Raw genomic sequence first — 23,673 nt, forward strand, 5'->3', positions numbered from 1 at the left:
GCCACCATCATCTGCGTTGCTGGGCTTGACGAGCCCACTGTTGAGTCACTCCCCAAAGCAGTCCTTAGTGAGAGCAGGCACGTCTACCCAAGCCTAATTACAACATTTGCCCAATATGCTTGTCCAAATACAGGACGATGGAAACTCTCGGACGTATACTTGAATGCCAACATTACTTCCATGCTGATTGCATCGATGAATGGCTTCGCATAAATCCTAATTGTCTCTCCTAAGTTGTGATTTTTTTTTTGGTTCTCCATCTTTTGTATCTTGGGTAAATGCACAAGCCTCCTGAAAAAAAATAATAATAATAAAATAAAAAATAATAATAATGATAATAATCTTGCTTTGGCTCAGTCTTTGTGTTCACTTCCCCTAAAATACCAAGAGCTTCAAACATGGTACTATGAGTTGTATGATTTTGTTCTATGAATTGACTCTATACGCCTACCCACTAATTCAAGTTTCCTCCTGATCACTTGGCAAAGAAAAAAAAAGTGACATAGTAGACAAAACTACTGTTAAAGCAAGATCTAGAGAGGACAAGATAAACGTAACCTTATCCCAATTTTGGAGAGGCTATTTCTTGATGACTTGAAAAGAAAACAAATTGAATTTTCTATTTTTTGAGAACTATGATCAAGAAAGAAGACAAGATTTATTGCCAAATGGGCATTGACTATTAAAACAATGGAGCTCCAGCCAACAGCAAGACAATGAATCCTTGTTCCTTTTTAAATTGTACAATACAATGCAGCTTAAGGAAGGTATGTGTAATTTACCCAGTTTAGATTGTAAGCAATAAGATAGAAATTTTGACAGAACAATAGATAACATATGGTTGGAATTACCTAATGGAGATTTGATGCTAACATACATTCAGTTTTAAAAAAAATGGCAGTGATTTACAATGATTTGCTAGAGATTAACACATTTGACATTGAACTGAAGCAAGAAAGAAAAAAGGAATTGTTAAGTGGCCAATTTTAGCTTAGATAATTTTAAAATTAATATGCAATTGTTAATATAGAAAAGTAAAATCTTGTGGTTGCAAGCTGAAAACCAAATCACCCTAAAAACATTGACCCCTAAGAATCTTAATTAATTCATGTAGTTGCTGCATAATGGTATGAAGTGCTCCCTAACTATGATAAAAACCAGATTGAATGAACTTGCTCTTTGTTAATTCGCTATGCCATGACCTTTTAAAGAAAGAACCAAATGTGTTAATCAAAAACTAGATTTATGCATATAAAACGACCAGTCATTGATCGATGACAGAAGAGAGATTTCTACTCTGATGAAACTACAATAAAATTGACATAGCTTAATTTTGTTATTCAGATTCAACAATAATTTCTAACTCACTATTTACAGGCCTTACATCCACTACTCCACTACTTGCTGTTGGATTTGTGGAGGAAAATGGATTGGCGGGCATGATCAGAGTGTCCCCATCTCCTTCTAACATTTTAACCACAACATTCATGGAGGGTCGATCTACCGGGTAGCACTGAATGCACCAAAGTCCCACAATAGCTAACTTCTTTGCAATCTTGGCATCCGCATCATCCATCAACTGGATTCCCAGCTCTTCTCCGCGATGCAAACGATTGTAAATCCATTCAGGAAAGTACACTTGGTTGGTGTTTTGCACTGTTACATCAAAATCTTTTTTCCCTCCTACCATTTCAAGCAACAACATCCCAAAGATATAGATATCTGATTTGTATTACACATTCCCAAAGTTCCTGGAGAACACTTCAGGTGCAATATAGCCAATGGTTCCCCTAGCAGTAGTCATGCATACAATACTTTGTTCCTTTGAGCACAACTTTGCTTGACCAAAATCCGAGATCTTCGGATTTAAATTGTGGTCCAACAAGATATTATGGGGTTTAATATCAAAGTGAATGATCCATTGATCACACCCTTGGTGAAGATATTCAATTCTTTTGGCTATGCCTAGAGCAATATCCTGCAACTTCTTCCAACCAAGTAAACCTTTCTTGTGACCAGATGACAAACTCTTCCAGTGAATCATTCGGTAAGAATTCATAAATAAGAGCTCTTCTAAACCTCTATCAGCACAATATCCGACCAGGCGAACCACATTGATGTGGTGGATTCTACCTATTATTCCCATTTCGTTGATGAAATATTCCCTTTTTCCTTTTGAACTATTGAGAATTTTAACTGCAACATGAACATCGTTGAAAAGCTGTCCGCTATACACTGTTCCATAGCCTCCTTGGCCTACTTCGTTCGTAAATTGATTTGTAATTTTGTTGATATCTGCATAAGAATATTTTGATGGCTTGAGAGCCCTGTAATCCTCCAAGAATCTTTCAATCTTTGATTGGTCCTCTCTCTTTATTTTCTTTGATTTGTGGACACAATACAACGCAATGACCACTATAACAAGAAGAAAAGAGCATACAACCACACCTGTAATTTATAATAACGAAATTAGGAACGAAAATTCCATATTCACTACAAACATGAAAGGTGGTGAAGAAATTCACCTGCAATCACTCGCGACTTTTTCGATTCGCCTGTAAAATAAGGAGAATACTTGTCAACAAGCATGTGGAAGCTATAGAGGGCCATAATATTTTATTTTTTGATAAAAAATAAAAAATAAAAGCTTTTAAATTTAAGAACAGGGAGATACAAAACTGCCTTAAGTAACCAACCCTTTCAACAAATATAAAACCAGCCTAAGTAAGCTTCTAACAAACATGTTGCCTACATTACAAACACTACCTTGATCCAAACCATGAACATTCAACCCTACCTAATCAAATGAATGCAACAAACAAACAAGTGAAAGAGGTACATACCTTCCTTTGGCGGTTTAAAATTTTCATGTCCCATACTGTTACTGATATTCAATCTACAGTACTTGTCTTGCACTTCACAGTTGTCACATATCTGTTTCGGCCATTTCAATTGTAGGTCAAGTGTTCGATCAAATACCTCAGAAGGAACAGACGGAATATTATACATCTTTATGCAAAATAATAAGGACTCAGAGTCGATAAAAAAATAAAGTAAACAGCAATAACTTCACTACCTGATTTGCCGCCAAGGCAGGTATTGTAATAGAGTTGTTGCCCTTTTGCAGGGCAACTGAATAAGCTGAAATCAGAGACGAAATCGGAGAATTGGAATGGAGAGGAAAACAAGTTAAGGTTTCGAAGCTGGTGAGGAAAACAACCATATGGGTCAGTGATGTGAATGGATTGAGATGTGTAATTTATGTAGTTGATCAAAACTTTAACAGAAAATAGGAGGTCAAGGACTGTGTCGTTGGTTTGGGAGCAAGAACGATCGAAGTCGGGACAGCCACAGTGTTGAGGCTGGCGGTTGTTTAGACGAAATGGGAATCGGATGGTTGAACCATGGTCTAAACATGTTGTTAGGGTGCACTCATCTTGTCCGGCTGAGAGTTTCAAGACCAAGAAGAGAATCAAGAAGATGACCATGTTCCCTTTGCCCAAAGGATACTCCGGTTAGCATTGAAGCCGAATAGTGGATAATCGACCGAGGACAGATCCGAGTCAGTGAAGCCGAGTTTAACAAAAATTTTGTAATACATTACTTCTAATGTATGTACTTGATCAATGAGAACATGTTCAATGGTGAATCTATTCACACGTAGCTCGATGACAAAGGGATCAGGGTGGGGGAGGGTTACTCCAACTAAGTCAGTGTCATCGAAACTAATCCTCCCAGTTTCATGGGACCTTTTCGCTAGCGTGATTGGCCTATGTGGGCTAGTCTGCAACTGAATTGTATGCACCTCGGATGACGTCAGCAAGCTGTATATCATATGAATTACACCGAGTGGAGGTGAATCCGGCCGTAAGGCTACGGTGTTCGATGAATTATTCTTCCGGATGTGTTACACCACCAGCTCCTCTAGGTGATCCTTTAGTGCATAACAACTGTCGGTGTCATGACCGTGGTCTTTGTGATACTTGCACCATTTATCCCGTATCCTCGTATTGGGAGGTCACATCATCTTGGACGGCCACCTAAAGAACGGAAGGTGTTTGACTTTCGATAAAATCTTACTGATCAGCTCTGTTAACTCTGTATATTTCTTGTCTGAACACCTTGTGCGCCTACTATCCACTTGATATTGTTCATTCGCTCAATGTGAACATTGGTCATTTGATCGGCGCGAGTCTCGCCTTTTGTCCCGTTTGGCCCGATTTCGTGGTTCAAGGCTTCTTGATAGCACGACGCTTATTGGCTGAACGATTCTTGGCAGAGCCTTCTTAACGGCTTTTTACCCAGCTTTGACCCGCAGGGCATCGTTTTTCACTTTGCAATATTCTTCAACTTTCTTCATTAACACCCAAACTATTTTGGGTGGCCGTCTGGTCAATGAACTACGGAGGGGACTATCAGGATGCAATCTCATCTTAAAGGCGGTAATGGCCATGGAGTCATTGCAGGCATCATCTACTAGATTAAAGTATTCCCAATAGCGTGCCGAATATTCACGAAGGGTTTCTTTTGGTTTAATTTGCATTGCCCAGAGAGAATCAGCTTGCTTTGGCTGGATCTCATTGGTGATGAATCTTGCCCTGAAGGACTTTTGGAGTTGATGGAAGCTCTTAATCGATATCAGCTCCAGTTTATAATACCATCTGACGGCCAGTGGTCCTAGACTGCTCAAAAATATTCGACACATGAGAACTTCATCGTCAGCATGAAGTGTCATCGCTTGTTTATAATGACGAATGTGATCAGTGGGGTCCGATTTTCCGTCATACAGGGTGAACGACAGCGCTTTGAACTTCTTGGGTAGCACTGCCTTTGCGATTCGTCACACAAAAGGGTCATGCTTATCTTCTTTATCTGAATCATTTCTCCTCCCTCGTTTATGTCGTACATGCGAACTTCCTTTTGATAAGCTGGATACATCGACTCGTCCCTTCTTTCTGGATTCCGAGGATGATGAGTCAGAATCACTATTACTATCATGTTTTCGAAGTTGATGTCATCGACCATCCTTCTTCTCCGAAGGTCGACCCCGGTCTTGGCACGCGGCCTGCTGGGATTTTGCCACCTCTAGGGCCAAATCCTGGCGAAGGCGCTCATTCTCAGCCATCATGTTTTCCAGCTGCTGTTCGTTTGCTTTGCTTGATCCATAATCGTTTGCATTGTCTCATACACTGATGTCAAGGGTGAGGTCTGGGCTACTGAGTCGAAGTTCAAGGCCCGTTGTGCGGTGATATTCTCTGGTTCAAACATGTTTCTTGGAGTGATGTCATCTCTTGGCATAAGGTCGTTAGCGACTACCGGAGGATCATCTGTTACGCTCGCCATGGATGTGCTTGAGTATTCCCACAAATGGCGCCAATTGTAGAGAAGTGGTTTGGAAATACTCTAGGATCCTGTAAGATGTTCCTAATCCTCAGATTGCCACCTGAAAAATGATGAACACTCCGATCAGGGGTGCCAGAATTAACATTCCGACGAACAAGTTAGTATATGCTCTCTAGTTCGTTTCTGTCTCAAGTTTTTTTAATCTATTCTCGCATACCTCTCTTTGGTTGATGTTGCTCTATTTATATTCGTTTCTAGGCCCTAAGGTTGGGCTTACTCTTAATCCTTCACATAATTGTTTATTCGGCCTTCCAGTCGTGTGCCAGTATTTACTTGGCTTAGAATAGCTCCGAATTGCCTTTGGCCCGATCAAATTGGTTTTCTTTAGTATAACAAATATTTGGCTCCCACATTATGCAATTACCTTTGGATTAGTTTCATAAAACTTTTCATGATATACGTAGCATTACTCTTATTATATTTTTGCACATGTGAGGTAATGTATTGCACAGCTTTTATAACTAAATTGATGTAAGTTCGCAAAAATTGTAAAAAGGTACCCAAAAAACTAGAACTAAAATAGCCGAAAAAAGCGAACAAATTTAAGCAAAATATCACTTAAATATTACTCTCCTCACATTTTTTACTACAAATTTACTAACTAAATTTGCATAATCTAGGATTGGATCATTTTTTTATTTGAGACCTAAAAAAAAAAAAATGGCAACAAGTTGTGGACTAGACTAATGTCGTTCTGGCCCGTAAGGCCCACTACGGTCTCATCTTGATGATCCAAACTGTACATTTTTTAGACCACGTGTAAATCATCTATTAAAAAAATTCAAGTCGGTTTGATAACTGTAACCACGTTAGTTTATTACAGTTGTCTCCAAAAAAATGAATAGTATAATTTTCAAATAATATTTGTCGTTCATTTTTTTTATATATAAATAAATGCCATAAACTAATATATACAATTATTGGATCGACCTGAATTTTTTTCATGAATGATCTACACGTTATGATTTTAAACATGAACGATTTGAATTATCAAAAGGAAACCATAGTGGGTCTCCAAAATAATTAAACCTGATATAAGAACCAAATTTTTTCAAGGACCTAAATTTCAATAAAATTTTGGAGGCCCCTAGGCTGACCTACGCCTACGGCAAGCCCTACACTGTGGTATCATTCGACACTGAAATTTTCATTCATTTATTTTTAATTATTTATGTTAAGGATGTGTCAATTAAGAAATTGGAATAACCCGTTTACATCAATGTAAATTTTTTACTTTAAAAACTAATTTTCATGTAAAACCTTTTATAGTAAAAACTTACCATTCTTATGGACTAGAGATAAACTTGACCCTTTTGCTTATATAGTAGTATAAATTTTTTGTTATTAAAATGTTTAGAATTGTAGAATCGAACCATACTTGTTATATAGATTTAACAGTTCGGTTACTGTTTCAATTTTCAAAGAATCCTAAGGACCGGTTTGATTTCTGATTTACTCTAAAATCGGACCAATCGGATTCATGAACACCCCTATCACAAATAAGTTGTACCAAACAATAGTCTTGCAAACAACTTCTCCATTCAGAGGATTAAAAATCAAAGAAAGAATACTCACTCGAGATGAAGCTCCACAACTTGCCCGTAATTTTTGGCCAAAAAATTATGTTAGTGAGAGGGAGACTAATGATCTGGTACTGGGCCGGACAGATCTAGGCCAGACAGAGTTTTGACGAACAGATTTGGGTCGGGCAAGTGTTGGGCCGAGGATGTGTGGCCCAGTTTGGAAAGAAGTTGCTCGGTTAAGGCAACGCTTGGTTGGACCAAGCTACATGTTTGGCGGAGGCGAAGCCAGTCAAGTTAAGTGACCGGCGCCCGGAAAGGCAAGGTTGGACCGAGGTACCTGTTTGTTCGGCAGGTAGGTCGACCGCAGACAAGTGTGAGTAGTCCTGAGCTCGGTTTTGCCGAGATGCAGCCGAGTCCGGTCCTCCTCTGAGCTTAGCTGTTGGAGTACTTGGGCATGAAACGCAGCATGGCAGACGATGGCCGAGATGATACTGCCCGGCTGCCGAGCTCCCCGGAGCATGGGCAGGCAGTTGGGTTAGGTGGTGCTCAGCAAGGTTTATGCTGACAGATGGGATAGCAGTGCCACGTGTTGAGAGATCACTGGGAGTAGATTTGGGACGCAGAAGGTATATAAGCATGACTGCGCCCCCCATACGGAGACAGATGAACATTTGGTGAGACATACACTAAACACTCAACACTCTCCCTTCTCTCTATCTATCCCCTATGTGTGTCCTAACTTGATCGTCGGAGGGGTTTTTCGGCCACATACCGCTGGGTAGCTCACCGTTATTTGCTCGCAGGTGATCGGACAGTAACGGAGCTCGAAAGAAAGGAGTACGGGCTTGCCTGAATATTTGCTCCCCGTACAATTGGCGCCGTCTGTGGGAAGCTTGACAGACAAAACCTTGTCTTCCAGGCTCGTTTGATCGCCGTCCATTGCGAACAACGATGAGTTTCCGTTGTCTGCCATAGACGGAGCCACCCCGGAGTATACCCGAAGGAGAGAGGGACCTCCCACCATCCATCCAATGGCGGACTTGGAGACGCCCACCGGAGGACAGTCAGGAGACGCGCGGGATAAGCGCGGAAGAAGTTATGGTCATTCACGAAGTCCGGACGGTCATCGGCGGCAGAGAGAATCACATGCCCGACGTTTGGAACACAAGTTGAGGGACCAAGACGCTGTCATCCGGCGAATGGCAGCGGAGATGGAGGAGCTCAAACGGCATGTCAAAGGGAAAGGTGTAGCTGGAGTGGGTGACCACAATGAGTGCACCCCATCCCGCCGTTCAGGCGGACTGAGTCAGCGACGCACTCCATCCATTTCTATCACCAGAAGTTACCAGGTTGGTGATTCCGATATGCATGCAGAGAAGTCTAGCGCGCAAGACAGCACCTACCGGCCCTCACGTCCGGTGACGACATCGAGGTACTCTTACTCCGCTCATTCGGAGGATTTGCGGGCGGTCTTGAAGGAGCGGGCTCGCCGGCGCGAAGCTCAGAGGATACCGGCGTTCCAGCGGTTATCCTACGGGGTTCACTCCAGCGAAGAGGTCGGAATGCCTCCACCCCGCCAAGCAGCGCCACTCCTAATGGATTCAGATTTGGCCAGGTTGAGTGCCACCCCTTTTTCCCTGGAAATAGAAACAACACCGCTTCCGGCAGGCTTCCACCAGCCTAAGTTCACACTCTACGACGGAAAAACCGATCCTTACATGCATGTGAGCCACTTCCGACAGGTTATGGCCGGACATAGGCGAAATGACGGACTTATGTGCCTGATCTTCCCGTCGAGTTTAGGCGAGCTGGGCTTGAAGTGGTTCGAGAGGTTGCTGGAAGAGAGCATACAACAGTGGCATCAGTTGGCCGAAGCCTTTGTGACGCGCTTCAAAACCAACACAAAAACACCAAAAGAAGTCGATCATTTACTTAGTGTCAAGATGGAACCGAGCGACACATTGAAGGCATACAACTCAAGGTATTGGGAAACCTTCAACGAGATCTTGGATTGCCCGGTCAACCTTGCAATCACGCAATACAAGCGTGGTCTTCCAGTCGGACATAGACTGCGGGACTCGCTTACCATGCACCAGCCGACATCCATGGGCCAACTCATGCAACGCATCAATGAGCATATTCGAGTTGAGGATGACGCGTCGGCATCTACCGCGAAGTCAGTTCCGGCAGCGATAGACAAGAAGGCTGAAAAAGTGCATACAGCCGGACAGGAGTCCGGCCGATCTTCTGACCGCGCTGAGGAATCGGACCGTGGATCGAATCGGAAAAATCGGGGTAGAGGACGTCGGAATGACCGGGATGACTACCCCCGAGATGACGTAGCAGACGCAAACAGAAGGTTGAAGGCAAGGACTGGCATAACCACGGTCTTCAAGATTCCAATCTATCGCATACTTAGTGAAATCCGAGACGAGGAGTATGTCCGGTTTCCTGCTAAGTTGGGCGATGGACAAAAGGGCTACAATCCGCGGTATCGTTGTACGTTTCATCGGGAGCGAGGCCACCGGACTGAGGATTGTTTGCCATTGAGGCAACACCTGGAAGAGCTAGTTGCGGCCGGGCACCTGGATCTTTACATTGATGGGGGCGTCAAGGCAAATCAAGTTCCGGTTGATCCGCGGGGACCGGACGACCGAGATGCACCTCCTCAAGGGGTTGTGAATGTCATCCACGACATAGTGGAACCGGCGCGCGTTTGCGAGCTCCGTGGTATGATCAAAAAGGCCGAGCACATGAGGGAAGTTTTGTCAGTTCAGCCTGCGCTCAAGAGGGGGAGGACGGAAGCGAAAGAAGTGATCAGTTTCTCCTCGAGGGACTTGGAGCGCATTCAGACACCGCATAATGACGCCTTAGTAATTACACTCCGCGTCAAAGACTTTGAAGTGAAACGGATCTTGATCGATCAGGGAAGCTCAGTCGAGATCATGTACTACGACGCTTTCCAACAGCTGAAGCTCCGAGATACGGATTTGGCCCAGGCGACATCGCCGTTGGTTGGTTTCAACTCACAACCTGAGTGGCCTTTGGGAAAGATTATCCTGCCGGTCAAAGCGGGATCCGTGGTCAAACAGGTAGAGTTCTGGGTATTACAGGTGCCATCTACTTACAATTTGATCCTTGGAAGGGGGTGGCTTCACGCTATGCAAGCCGTGGCATCGACTTTCCACCAAGTAATGAGATTCCCCTTAGCTATGGGGGCAATCGAGGAGATTTGGGGCGATCAGGTCATGTCCAAGCAGTGCTTCGTGGCGGTCAACGGGAGCCGGGCTGCCAAAGGATTCGTTCAAATGATTGAGGGACCGGAGGACCAGGGTGTCTTGGATGATGTGGGCACTAAGGCCGAAGACAAAGCTGTCGAGGAATTGGTGGAGGTGCGAATTGATACAGAACAGCCGGACAAGTTCTTCTTGCTCGGCTCAAGCTTTACGGCCATAGAACGGACCGAGATGGTTGAGTTTTTAATGACCAACATCGAAGTTTTTGCATGGTCGCCTTACGACATGCCCGGCCTCGATCCTAGTTTTATTTGCCATCATCTCAATGTCTTCCCCGGTGCCAAGCCAGTTATTCAGAGGACAAGGAGATCGGCGCTACATCACGCCGAGGTAGTTGCGGAAGAAGTCAAGAATTTGCTAGAGGCACGAGCAATTCAAGAAGTACACTATCCTCGTTGGATCTCAAATACAGTGGTGGTACCGAAGAAAAATGGGAAGTGGCGGGTTTGCGTTGATTACAAGACCGTCAACCAAGCTTGTCCGAAAGATAGCTTTCCCTTGCCTAGAATTGACCAGCTTGTGGATTTGACGGCTGGACATAACAGGCTAAGTTTTTTGGATGCCTACCGCGGCTATCATCAGATTGCCATCCATGGCCCCGACCGAGAAATCACCTCCTTTACTACATCGAGGGGGCTCTTTTGCTACCGAGTCATGCCTTTTGGTTTGAAGAACGCCGGGGCGACTTTTCAGAGGATGGTGACCAAAATGTTTGCTCCTTTGTTTGGCCGGACAATGGAGGCTTACATCGATGATATGGTGGTAAAAAGCCGACATGAGGCAAACCATTTGTCCGACTTAGACAAGATGTTTTCCATTCTAAAGAAGCACAAGCTGCGCTTGAATGCGTCAAAGTGTGCCTTTGGCGTGGGATCCGAAAAATTTTTGGGGTTCCTAGTCACGAACCGAGGCATCGAAGCAGACCCTACTCAGATCAGAGCCGTGCAAGAGTTGAAGCAGCCCAGCTCGGCTAAGGACGTGCAGCATCTGGCCGGGATGGCCGCCGCGCTTAATCGGTTTATAAGCCGGTCATCAGATCGCTGTCGCCCTTTCTTTCAAGCATTGAAGTCAAAGTTCTCGTGGGACGAAGAGTGTGACCGAGCTTTGGCCGAGCTCAAGGAATATCTGTCTACTCCGCCACTGTTGGTTACACCAAAGCCGGGTGAGGAACTCTACCTTTACCTTGCCGTCTCCCAGCACACAGTCAGTGCGGTGCTAGTCCGCGCTGAAGGAATCAAGCACCTCCCAATTTTTTATGTCAGTAAGAGCTTGCTGCCGTCTGAGACGAGGTACTTGCCGCTGGAAAAGCTTGCGTTGGCGTTGATGATGGCTTCAAGGAAGTTGGCGCATTATTTTCACGCACATACCATCATTGTACTGACCGAGTTTCCCCTTAAGGCCTTGTTTGAACGGGCGGACTTTTCAGGCCGAATTCTCAAGTGGGCAGTCGAATTGGGACAGTTTGATGTAAAGTTCCAACCGCGCACAACCATAAAGGCCCAAACTTTGGCTGATTTCGTTGCTGAATTCTCGCCAGGAACTCATCCGGTATGCCCGGTCGATATTGCCGCGGCAGAAGAAGAAGGAACTGCAAGCCTGACCGAGACACCACAACTGGGTGGAGTTGCCGACACGAAATTTGCGCGCCCCACCGTAGTACCCTCAACTTGTACAATTCAACCAACCGGTGACGCGATGACGGAGTCGGGTATTGTTGTCCCACCCACTCTGTCTGGTACCGCGTCGTCAGAGGGTGAAGTAATGGAACTACTCAGCACAGAGCCTGCGGCCGACATAATACCGCAACCTGGTGATTCGCCTACGGACTTAAGCATTGTAGACCGACTTGCTGAGTCCAGTGCCGAATCACCAAGGGGGGCTGGAGTGGAACCAATCAACACAGAACTTGAAACCAGACAGCCAAGAAACCGTGATCCCATTGCCCTTCGCAACTCTCAGGACCCATCAGACTGCTGGACGCTTTTTGTGGGGGAAATGTGGAAGCTTTTTGTTGATGGAGCGTCCAACCGTCACGATGCCGGCCTAAGTATCGTTCTTATCTCCCCGGATGGCCTAACCATTGAACATTCTATCACGCTTGGCTTCCCAGCATCTAACAACGAGGCTGAGTACAAGGCCCTTCTCGCCGGGCTCAAGAGCGCTATTCAAATGAAGGCTGCCGAGCTACTGGTGTACAGTGATTCCCAGCTTGTGGTTAACCAAGTCTCTGGGATTTACGAAGCAAAGGATGACAGAATGGCGAAGTACCAAGCTCTGGTCAGGGAACACATCAAGCAGTTTCAGGCAATCCGTGTCCAACAGATTGGCCGTGAAGAAAACAGCCGAGCTGATGAGCTGGCCGGCCTCGCTTCGATGGTGGATAGTACGTCTCCAACCCCCGGTTAATGGACTTTCTTCCACGGCCAAGCATTGAAGACGCCGGGCAGACGGATGTACTCTGCGCCGCGCTAGGTCCTTCCTGGATGGACCCCTTAATCTTGTTCCTCAGAGACCGGACTCTACCAACTGACAAGAAAGAAGCACACAAAGTCCAGGTGAAGTCAGAGCGGTTTTGGCTCTCTCCATCTGGTGCGTTGTATAAAAAGTCTTTCACTGGTCCTTATCTAAAGTGCGTGCACCCGAGTAGTGTGGAGGCCTTCTTGTACGAAATTCACGAAGGCATTTGTGGCAGCCACATAGGGGGCAGGTCCTTGGCCTACCAAGCTATTTCGCAGGGATACTGGTGGCCGTGCATGCAGGCCGACGCACAAAAGTACGTCCGCAAGTGCGAAAAATGCCAGAAATTCGCCCATCAGATCCATCAGCCTGCTAGGGAACTTCTTCCCCTCACCAGTCCTTGGTCCTTCGCCATGTGGGGGCTAGATATAGTGGGGCCACTGCCAACAGCACCGGGTAACCGGAAATTCTTCATTGCGGCCACAGATTACTTCACGAAATGGGTTGAAGCTGAGCCCTTGGCAACAATCAAAGAGAAAGACGTGAAGTGGTTTGTCTGGCAGAACGTGGTCACGCGGTTTGGCGTCCCCAAGATCTTGATCTCTGACAACGGCACCCAGTTTGGCGGTCGCCTATTCAGAGGATTTTGTGAAGATTTGAAGATTGAATTCTACAACTCCACTCCGGCTTACCCGCAGTCCAATGCTCAAGCCGAGGCATCGAACAAGACTATACTGGATGGGTTGAAGAAACAGCTGGAGAAGGCAAAGGGAAAATGGGCTGAGGAATTACCCAGCGTCCTTTGGGCATACCGAACAACCCCGCGGCGATCTACCGGGGAAACTCCATTTGCTTTGGCTTATGGCATGGAGGCGGAAATACCTTTGGAAGTTGGCATGCCCACCCTAAGAAGCAAGAGTTTTGAGCCCGAACTGAATGCCGAGGCTATTGCCTTGGAGCTGGACCTAGTGGAAGAGCGTCAGGAGAAGGCCCTCATCCATGTGGCCGCCTACCAACAAGAGCTCTCAAAGAAGTACAACAAGACGGTGCACCCCAGACCGTTCAAAGTTGGTGATTGGGTTTTGAGGAAAGTTATGGGCAACACCCTGGTGCCAGGTGAAGGCAAACTAGGGGCAAATTGGGAAGGACCCTACAAGATCACCGGTCTGGCGGGCAAGGGGGCTTACCACTTGGAGGATCTAGAGGGAAGAGCAATACCCCGGCCATGGAATGCGGCCAACCTGAAACTGTATTACTTCTAAGCTTTTGCTTTCTTTTCTTGTGCAAAGGAATTTTTTGGCTTGCACTTCAGAATGTAATTCTTTTTGTCAATATATAGAAGTAATTTTGCTTTAGCACTTGGACTGTTGTTTTAATGTAAAAACCGAGATGTTTTACTCCGGCTTGAAGAGTTGGTGTTTTGTCCAACTTAGGCCATCCCAACCGAGATGATTTACTCCGGTTGGAAGAGTTGGTGATTTGTTCAACTTGGTTATTCCCGACCGAGATGGTTTACTCCGGTTGAAGAAGTTGGTGTTTTGTTCAACTTAATTATTTCTAGCCGAGATGATCTACTCCGGCTGAAAGGCGTTGTTGTTTTGTTCGATGTAGTTAACCCAACCGAGATGATTTACTCCGGTTGGAAGAGTTGGTGTTTTGCCCAACTTAGGATTCCCAACCAAGATGATTTACTCCGGTTGGAAGAGTTGGTTTTTGTCCAACTTCGGATTCCCAACCGAGATGATTTACTCCGGTTGGAAGAGTCGGTGTTTTGCCCAACTTAGGATTCCCAACCAAGATAATTTACTCCGGTTGGAAGAGTTGGTGTTTTGTCCAACTTCGGATTCCCAACCGAGATGATTTACTCCGGTTGGAAGAGTCGGTGTTTTGCCCAACTTCGGATTCCCAACCGAGATGATTTACTCCGGTTGGAAGAGTTGGTATTTTGCCCAACTTAGGATTCCAACCGAGATGGCCTACTCCGGTTGAAGGAGTTGATGGTTTGTTCAACTTTGATGTTCCCACCGAGATGGTTGTTCCGGTCGACGGAGTTCAATTTTGCTACTTATACCGCGATGAGCATTCCGATTAGGCCTGGTGGTCTAAACCGAGATGTTTTGCTAAAGTTAGAATTGGAGAAAATCGTGCAAACTTTTGTGAAATTAAGGCTCTTTCATTGATGAGAAAATAAGTACAGAGGAGGGGCATAGAGCCCGGTTACATACACAAAGCACAAAATGAAAGAAAAAGAGAACTACACTAGGGGGGAAAGATGGGAGAACTCGTCTTCAGCGGCCTCCAGATCAACCGTTGTTCGCTCTTGGGCACCGGCCTCTTCTTCTCCGGGCAACTCCTCGCCGCTTCTTTCCTCGGCATTTACCTCGGTTTCTTTGGCCAGTTCCTCCTCGGCCTCAGCTTGCAACGCGCTGAAGACGTCGTTGGCATAAGGCACGAAGTAGACCGGTAGGAAGGCAACCGGAGGAGCGGCAAACACATCAGTGTTAGGGCCTTGACCGAGATGTTCACAGGCTGACTTCCAGCCCGCTTTGAAATAAATATCCTGAGTGGCAAAGACCTGCTTCTTGTAGCTATCCTCGGCTTCTTTGAAGCCGGTGTTGTTCGCATCCTCGCACTCCTTCTCCCTGGACGCCTTGAGCTCATCCAGCTCGGTCTGAAATTCGTCTCTCTTCTTCTCGGCCTCCCCAAGCTAACCGAGCAACCTGTTATTGTCAGCATTGGCCACTTGAAGTGAGGACTTTGCTCGGCCGAGCTCGGTCTGCAGACTATGGACTTGGCCGGCAGCGTCATTCGCCTTCTGCCGCAGTCGGTGGATTCGCTCCAGGACCAGGTGCTGCTTTTGGATAGCCTGCAACAATAAAGCTGGGACAAATTAGAAACCGTGCAAACACTTCACAAAAATTTCAGCAAAAGATTAAGACTTACCCTGGCCATGGACTTTACTGAAGACTTCACAAGCCGAGTGTCCGGAACATGGTCGCTACCGACCACATCGCTCGGCAAAAGCAGGGCTTTTGAGAGATCAAAGGCAAGCAGGTGCTCTTTATCACCCTTGATCGAAGCGTTAGCCGGGATGTCTTTTCCCCGGTGCTTAAGCTCCGGCCGCCATGCTGGAGTTGGGTCTGCGGCTTCTGTGGGTTGCTCGGTGGAGAGCTCGACAACCAGCTAGGCAGATGGATCTGCACGAGGCCTTTTGCTAGCCCAACGAGCTTCTTGCCTGGATTGCCCGGCAGCTGGAGACGCCAAGGCGACCACAGGGCCGCTGGATTCACCGGCAACTTGGGAATGGGGGACAATGCTCGGTATCTCAGCCGATGTCGCGGTCAGTAAGTTCTTGATGCGACTCCTTTTCGCCATCTCCTCGGCTTCGGATAACCGGATAAACGGGACGTCTGGCAGAGTTGGATCTCGGGGAGGAGTTGGAGCACGGAGAAAGTCTATAACTTTACTCCGGCGTGGTGCTGAGTATCTGTAAGTTGGCACGTAGCCGAGCAATTCGTTGCAATCTCGGTGGCTGTAGCGGAGCACGGTCCGAATTGCTTCTGCGTTGGGGTATTGGTAGTTCGCTTGCAAGGCTTGAATTGCTGCATGAGGAACAGGTAAATGGTGAAGCACAGAATAGTTAAAACGAATTGACCAAACAAGACAGCACAGCTTACATGTGGAACCGAATTTCTTGCTTATGAACCAACCCGGTACCTCGGCTGTTTCGTAATTGCCAGTTACCAGAAAAAATCGTCATCGTGCAAGTCTTTGCCCGGTGTTCCGGTCACGATTTTTTCTTTGCCTGGCCTGATCTTAAGATAGTAAGCGAGACCATCATCGGTGTGACCGAGAGTATATTATCGCAATATCTCGGCTAAGCTTAAGTTTATGCCTAGCCGATTGTTAAGTTCGTGCACACCGTTTATTATTCGGTAGGTGTTGGTGGACACTTGAGTGGGTGTAAGCCCGATGCGACGGAGGAACTCGGTGATCAATGGGTTGAGTGGGAAACGAAGGCCCCCTTCGACGATGGATAGCACGGTGAAGGGGCATTCCTCCCTGCCCTAAGGCATTGTCTCAATTTCTGCAAGTTCAAGGTGGACATCGGTCGGGATGCCGTACTCCTCCCTGAACGCAGCCAGTGCAGCCGGAGTATCTACGAGAAATCGAAATTTCCCCATTTGTGGCCAGCCTAGGATAGCTCGGCTGAGGAGTTTGGCACTGTGGTAATTGGTTGTTGCTCGGCCTTGAGAGCCTCAGGAATGGACAGTGGTCCCCTTGGACTCTGCAGGAAAATGATGGCAAGTGTAAGTGTGAGCGCGGTCGCGCGAAGGGAGCTAGACTTTAGCTCGGTCATTAAGAGTGCCAAACCACCTCGGTCGTCTAAGCTAACTAAGGAGCTCGGTCGCCCAAGCAGACCAGATGTTAGCCCGATCGAGCGACCGATTCCTTTTGCTATCTCGGTTTTTGCTGGGGTTGAGACAAACATGTTATTTGCTCAGTTAGATTGGTTTTTTGGATCAAATGAAGACCAGGAGCTCGGTCCGCCCCAGTTCTTCAGTGTTCTTCAGGAAAAATGAAGAACACCGTTAACAATGGAGGGTTTGGGATGGTTTTAGGTGCCCAAGGCCTAAAAGCTATGATTTCATGCCCTAATATGTGAAATATCAAAGAAAACGACAACAAAAGAGAAGTTTGAGGACTTACGAGCGTAGGGCAGAGTCCTCTTCTTCAAGCACAAACTCAGCGTTGGCAAGGAACAAGGGGCAGGAGCTCTGTGAAGCTTGATAAGCAAGAGAGGCAGTAAGAACGGAAGGAAGAGGGCAGGGGCATGTATATAAAGGGTAAGAAACCGCCCAAATTCAAATTTGCAAAGACGGCTGGGTTAGCCGCTCGAGGGCGAATAGAAGGACGACACGTGTTCCCATTAATGAGCGTCAGAGTTGAAGCGACAGGAAGGTCAGGCGAGACGACGACCGAGGAGCCAACCGGGCTGGTCCTGAAGCCAGGAATAATAACCGGCCTGATCGCCATTCTGCAAACTGCGGACCGAGGAAAAGATTATCCCGGTCAGTATAGGTAATCCTAGTCACGCTCGCGCGGACGGAATTAAGGGGCAATTGAGAGAGAGATTAATGATCTGGTACTGGGCCGGACAGATCTATGCCAGACAGAGTTTTCCCGGACAGATTTGGGTCGGGCAAGTGTTGGGCCGAGGATGTGTGGCCTAGTTTGGAAAGAAGTTGCTCGGTTAAGGCAACGCTTGGTTGGACCGAGCTACATGTTTGGCGGAGGCGAAGCCAGTCAAGTTAAGTGACCGGTGCCCGGAAAGGCAAGGTTGGACCGAGGTACCTGTTTGTTCGGCAGGTAGGTCAACCGCAGACAAGTGTGAGTAGTCCCAAGCTCGGCTTTGCCGAGATGCAGCCGAGTCTGGTCCTCCTCTGAGCTTAGCTGTTGGAGTACTTGGGCAGGAAACGCAGCATGGCAGACGATGGCCGAGATGATACTGCCCGGCTGCCGAGCTCCTCGGAGCATGGGCAGGCAGTTGGGTTAGGTGGTGCTCAGCAAGGTTTATACTGACAGATGGGATAGCAGTGCCACGTGTTGAGAGATCACTGGGAGTAGATTTGGGGTGCAGAAGGTATATAAGCATGACTACGCCCCCCATACGGAGACAGATGAACATTTGGTGAGACATACACTAAACACTCAACACTCTCCCTTCTCTCTATCTATCCCCTGTGTGTGTCCTAACTTGATCGTCGGAGGGATTTTCCGGCCACACACCGCCGGGTAGCTCACCGTTATTTGCTCGTAGGTGATCGGACAGTAACGGAGCTCGGAAGAAAGGAGTACGGGCTTGCCTGAATATTTGCTCCCCGTACAGTTAGTCCACCAAAATTTGCAAAAACTAGTGGGAATTAAAGATGTCAAGCCGACCACATCCTTATTTAATTTTCACAACGTTATCTTGTCCATCATTAAAACGAAATAATGTGTACTATCAGCCTTCTTGCTCTATCCTGATGGCATCTCCATCAATTTGCATTAAAAGAATTTATAGCCACTAATTCAGATAACTACTAAAATAGTCAAGCCAACATTTGTAAATTAGCTCTTACTGTTCAACAAAAAGTGAAAAAGTTCACAATTGCATTGGTCAACCCTCAGTTTTTTAAGCTACAAGTGAAGTTTTAATATGGGGCTTTTTATACATTCACATAAAAATAAATAAATAGAGTTTGCTTCCATATATAACTACTAAAATTGTTAGCAAAATTCAATTTATAAAAATAAAAATAAAGGGTATATCAAAAAACTTAAAACTATAATACCAGATAAAACCGAACAAATTATAGCAAAATATCACTTAAACATTACTCTCCTCGCATTTTTTACTACAACATTACTATCTAAATTTGCATAATCTAGGATTGGATTAAATTTTTATTTGAGACCTAATAAGTAAAATAGTAAAAAAAGAAAAAAGAAAATTAAACCTAGTATAAGACTTTGAACAAAACTTTATCATTTTTTTTAAAAAAAATTCGCTATTTGGCTCAAACCTTAGAAAAAAAAAAAAAAAAAAAAAAAAAAGTAGAAAATACCCTCAAATAATTTACATGAAAAAAGACTTTGAACAAAAACTTTATTAAGTCAAAATTTTCCTAAATTCTATCCTCAAAAAGGTCCAAAATTTCAAAAATCAACTCAATATGCATTTTATCAAACAGTTGACAGACAAGGAAAATGGGAGTAAAGCTCACACCTTCCACATGAACTGCAATGAGAGAAACTATGCATCATAAAAGCAACAAGCTATGCCAATTTCCAACATCAAAAACTTTATCTATATCCAAACCCTCTTGTTGTATAAAATTTCAAAAAACAAGTAGAGGTTTTTTGGACACTCTCACCTCAATAGTGTGCTCCTAAAGAAATGGCAGTGAAGTTTATGTACAGTCATTTCAAATCAAAAATCAAAAGGCTTGTACCATCTAAAAAAAATCAAAAGACTAGTTATTTAAATTTGTCATCAACACATCATTCAAATGTATAAAATTCCTGTCTGCAAATCAATTTCTGAAATTCCTGTCATCATTCAACAAGTAGAGGTTTTTAAAATGTATTTTTGGTCGAAACAAAAGGGATCAGAAAATTTTACTCACTTAGAAAGGAAGGCTGAAAAGAGCAGACAGTCGAGCAAGCGGCAATGACATTCAAAACATCGCCAAAGCAAGATGCCCATTTTTTGCAACTTTTGCAGTTATTGATCCCCACGAAACCTCAAACCCATATTCCTGAGCCTTGTTAACATCTGAGAATGAAAAATTCGATGCAATTTAAGTTCCAATCATAAATGGCCACGAAGAAATAGCAATGGTCTGGACAGTGCAGGAGTCGGTGACATCCCAAACCCTCACTTGTCCAGCCACAGCATACGAATAGCCTTTCAATGACGAGGAATTGAATCCATTGTCGCAATAATAAGACGTCGTGTTAATGTAATAAGGAGATTTCACTGGATTTTCACAATTCAAGAACACTAGAAAGGTTATAACAGTCGGACAAAAAGGATCTCCGAAAGTGGAGTTGGAAAGGGTTAAAGAATGAAGAGGGAAAGAGGAGCAAACGTTGTTGTTGTTGCTGCTGTTGTTGTTGGTTTGTATGCCGATATCGATGAGGCGGATTGTGGAGTCATCGTAGTTGATGGAACGTAGCATTTTGCGGAGGATAATGATAGGATTGTGCGATTGTTGTCGCAGGACAGAGTGAAGTTGTTGTTACCACCGGTGACGGAACAAAAGGCTTACACCTAAAAACACTAAAATCCACAGCAGGCTTCGACAAAAAGCGCCGGCACTGCGCCAGCGACCTCTGCGCAGGCCTCGAGGGCAAACAATTCCTCCGATCATCAAAACCAGGCAAGCTCAAACACACCGGAGCCTCACCAGTAAAGAAATTATAAGAAAACGTAAAGTTGTCAAGTCTTGGAAGCTTACATATACTCGCCGGAGCACTCCCAGAAAGCATATTATGCGCCACATTAAGCTGCTCCACCTTCACCATTCCCGCAATCGTCTCCGGCAACGACCCCATCAACTCATTGAAACTGACATCAAACACCGTCAATTCCTTCAACAACCCAATCTCCGGAGGCAAACACGACCTCAACCCATTCTCCATCAGTATAATCTCGTTCAAAGTCCTCGACATGTTCCCCAGACTCGCTGGAACACATCCTCGAAACTTGTTATTCGCCACCACAATCACCGACACCGGCGAGTTCCCAAAGTTATCCGGCAACTCGAATTGGAATCGATTGTGGTTGATGAATATAGCATCTAAATCTTTGTCGAAGAGTTTGTTTGGTACATTGCCTTCAAACTCGTTGAATCGAAGATCCAAGAACTTCAACACCGGCAATTTCAGTACCACCAGAGGGAATTTTCCGGTGAAACGATTTTTGCTCAGATCGAGCTCGTAGAGAAGCTTCAAGTTCTTGAATTTGTGAGGCACAGTTCCACAAAACCGATTCGAATTTATGTGAAACAATGCAAGATCGGTGAGGAATCACTGCTCCTCCGGAAGGTACCCAGCGATGTCCCCATGATTGAGATCGATTCCAGCGACGGTTTTAATCGAGCGGTTGTCGAGCGCTTGAGCACAGTAAACTCTAGTGTAGTGACACACATCAGATCCGACCCAATTTCCGTTTAGATTTTGGGGATCGGAGAGTATAGCTTCTTTCCAAGCTTGAAGTGCAATGTAAGCGTTTCGGAGACGAGGGTTTTCGAAAACCAGAGACGAATCAATCGTTACGTTCTCGCCTCTGTCGCCGAACTCGTCTCTGTAGTAGAGTAACTGGCGTTGCTTGATGTATAATGATTCGGTGTCTGTGAGTCCGCCATTGTTGAAAGAATCAGCATTTGCAGAGGAGTGAAATAATCAGCATTTGCAGAGGAGAGAAAGAAAGAAAAGATGAAGATTGGTAGCAGTAGTAGTAGTAGTGAGACAAGATTGAAGTAGAAATGGTGGGTAGTCTTGTTCTTCATTTCACATGAGACATTGATATCTCTCTCTATTTATTTATTTTTTCTGGGTTCAGGTTGGGAATGTGAGAGCATCTCCAATGCACTAGGCATATGATGCTTGTTAGTTAAAATGCCTAGTGTGGTTCACTTTTTTCAATTCCAATGCACTAGGCATATGATTAGGCATTTTGGCTCAACTCATATTCACTAGCTACATGTAGCTAGCCTTCAACGCTAGGCAAAATATATTCAATTATTAGGATCATTTCCCTCCATCTTTGTTGTTGACGTGGCATTCTATAAAATTAATAGTATTTGGATAATAGCTAAAATAAAGAGCATGGTTGGAGTAAAAACATAAAACAGTTAATAGGCAAAATAAAATATATACTTTATAGTAATATTTAGATAGGTAAAATACCTACTACCGTTGGAGATGCTCTGAGATGCTAAGAGCATCTCCCACGCATGAGGTAAATGGAGAGAATTAGGCATTTCACCTATTGAAGCTGCACGGTAGTAGGCATTTTACCTATCTAAATATTACTATAAAGTATATATTTTGTTTTGCCTATCAACTGTTTTATATTTTTACTCCAACCATGCTCTTTATTTTAGCTATTAATCCAAATACTATTAATTTTATAGAATGTCACGTCAACAACAAAGATGGAGGGAAATGATCCTAATGATTGAATACATTTTGCCTAGCGTTGAAGGCTAGCTACATGTAGCTAGTGAATATGAGTTGAGCCAAAATGCCTAATCATATGCCTAGTGCGTTGGAATTGAAAAAAGTGAATCACACTAGGCATTTTAACTAATAAGTATGATATGCCTAGTGCATTGGAGATGCTCTAAGACTCCAAATGGTGAGGCATTTTACCCCTTCTCGTTTTGGCTCTCCACATGTAGCCAGCCTCCATTACTAGGCAAAGTGTGTACCCGCCAGGTGACTCTCTTTCCCTTTCTCTTTCTCTCTCTTTCTCCCTTTCCTATTCTTCCCCATCAACGATCTCTCTCAACCCACCTCCTGCCCCTTCCATGATTCATACCCAGATTTCTCCCCGTATTACCATACTAACGCCATTGCCATAACCCTTTTCAAGTGCAGAATTTAAAAATCAATTAAACAATTTCGATAGTGAGTGTGAGAGAGAGAGAGAGAGAGAGTTGTGACCATTCAACGACGCTGGAGACGTGGATGGCCCAGGTGGGCAAAGAGAGGGCATTTGGGGGTTCATAGAGCGGCAAAGAAGACGAACCCATCATCAATGGAAGCTCGGCAGCAGAGGCGGGTTCCACTACTAGGGTGAGGGCAAACCCAGCAGCACCCAAAAGAGAAGAAGCCATGGCTTTGTTGTTCTTGAATATACTGTAAATGATGGTTTTTGAGGAATGGGTTCGTTGAATTGGGTGAGAAACAATACCAATCTCATTGAATTTGTGAAGAGGAAAGGGTCTTTGAGGAGCCAGTAAAGGTCGCTGCTGCCATGACTCTGAGTGAGGTGTGTGTGTGTGTGTGTCAAGCAATGACCCCCAATACAATTTGAGGACCCATTTCTCAATCAAATACACACCATAAATTTCTCAATCAAATACACACCATAAATAAATAAATAAAAGTGATTAAAAAGTTTATATATATATTAAAAATAAAAGATAAAAATTAGAGGAAATCACAAATACATTACTTAAAATTTATTTAAAATACGATTTGATTCCTATTATTTTAAAATTACTCTTTGGAATTGATAGAAAATGATTCTATTTTTCTCTTATAATAGTTTTCTTTTCAAAATTAATGTTTATAATAATTTTTTAAAAAAAAATTAGTTAAATTAGTTTGATTGGTTAGTTAAAATAAAGAGTATGATTGGAGTGTACACTAGCTAAACTAGATAGACAAAATAGAAAAGGCAGTTTTCTGTGTACTTTGAGGAGCCATTTTAGAGA

General features: G+C 44.7%; 1 pseudogene across 1 annotated transcript; it reads right to left on the reverse strand.

The window, feature by feature from the left end:
• Positions 1-1,203: 1,203 nt before the first annotated feature.
• LOC145816031 (rust resistance kinase Lr10-like) lies at positions 1,204-21,800 on the reverse strand (annotated as a pseudogene). The gene is made up of 3 exons (XR_014358509.1): positions 20,686-21,800; positions 2,526-2,555; positions 1,204-2,448 (listed from the first exon to the last, which is right to left on the reverse strand). The product of XR_014358509.1 is annotated as a rust resistance kinase Lr10-like (transcript).
• Positions 21,801-23,673: the final 1,873 nt, after the last annotated feature.

The sequence above is a fragment of the Camellia sinensis genome, unplaced genomic scaffold (assembly GCF_055761805.1).
Source record: "Camellia sinensis isolate YWXY unplaced genomic scaffold, ASM5576180v1 Unanchor3, whole genome shotgun sequence".
Taxonomy (NCBI): domain Eukaryota; kingdom Viridiplantae; phylum Streptophyta; class Magnoliopsida; order Ericales; family Theaceae; genus Camellia; species Camellia sinensis.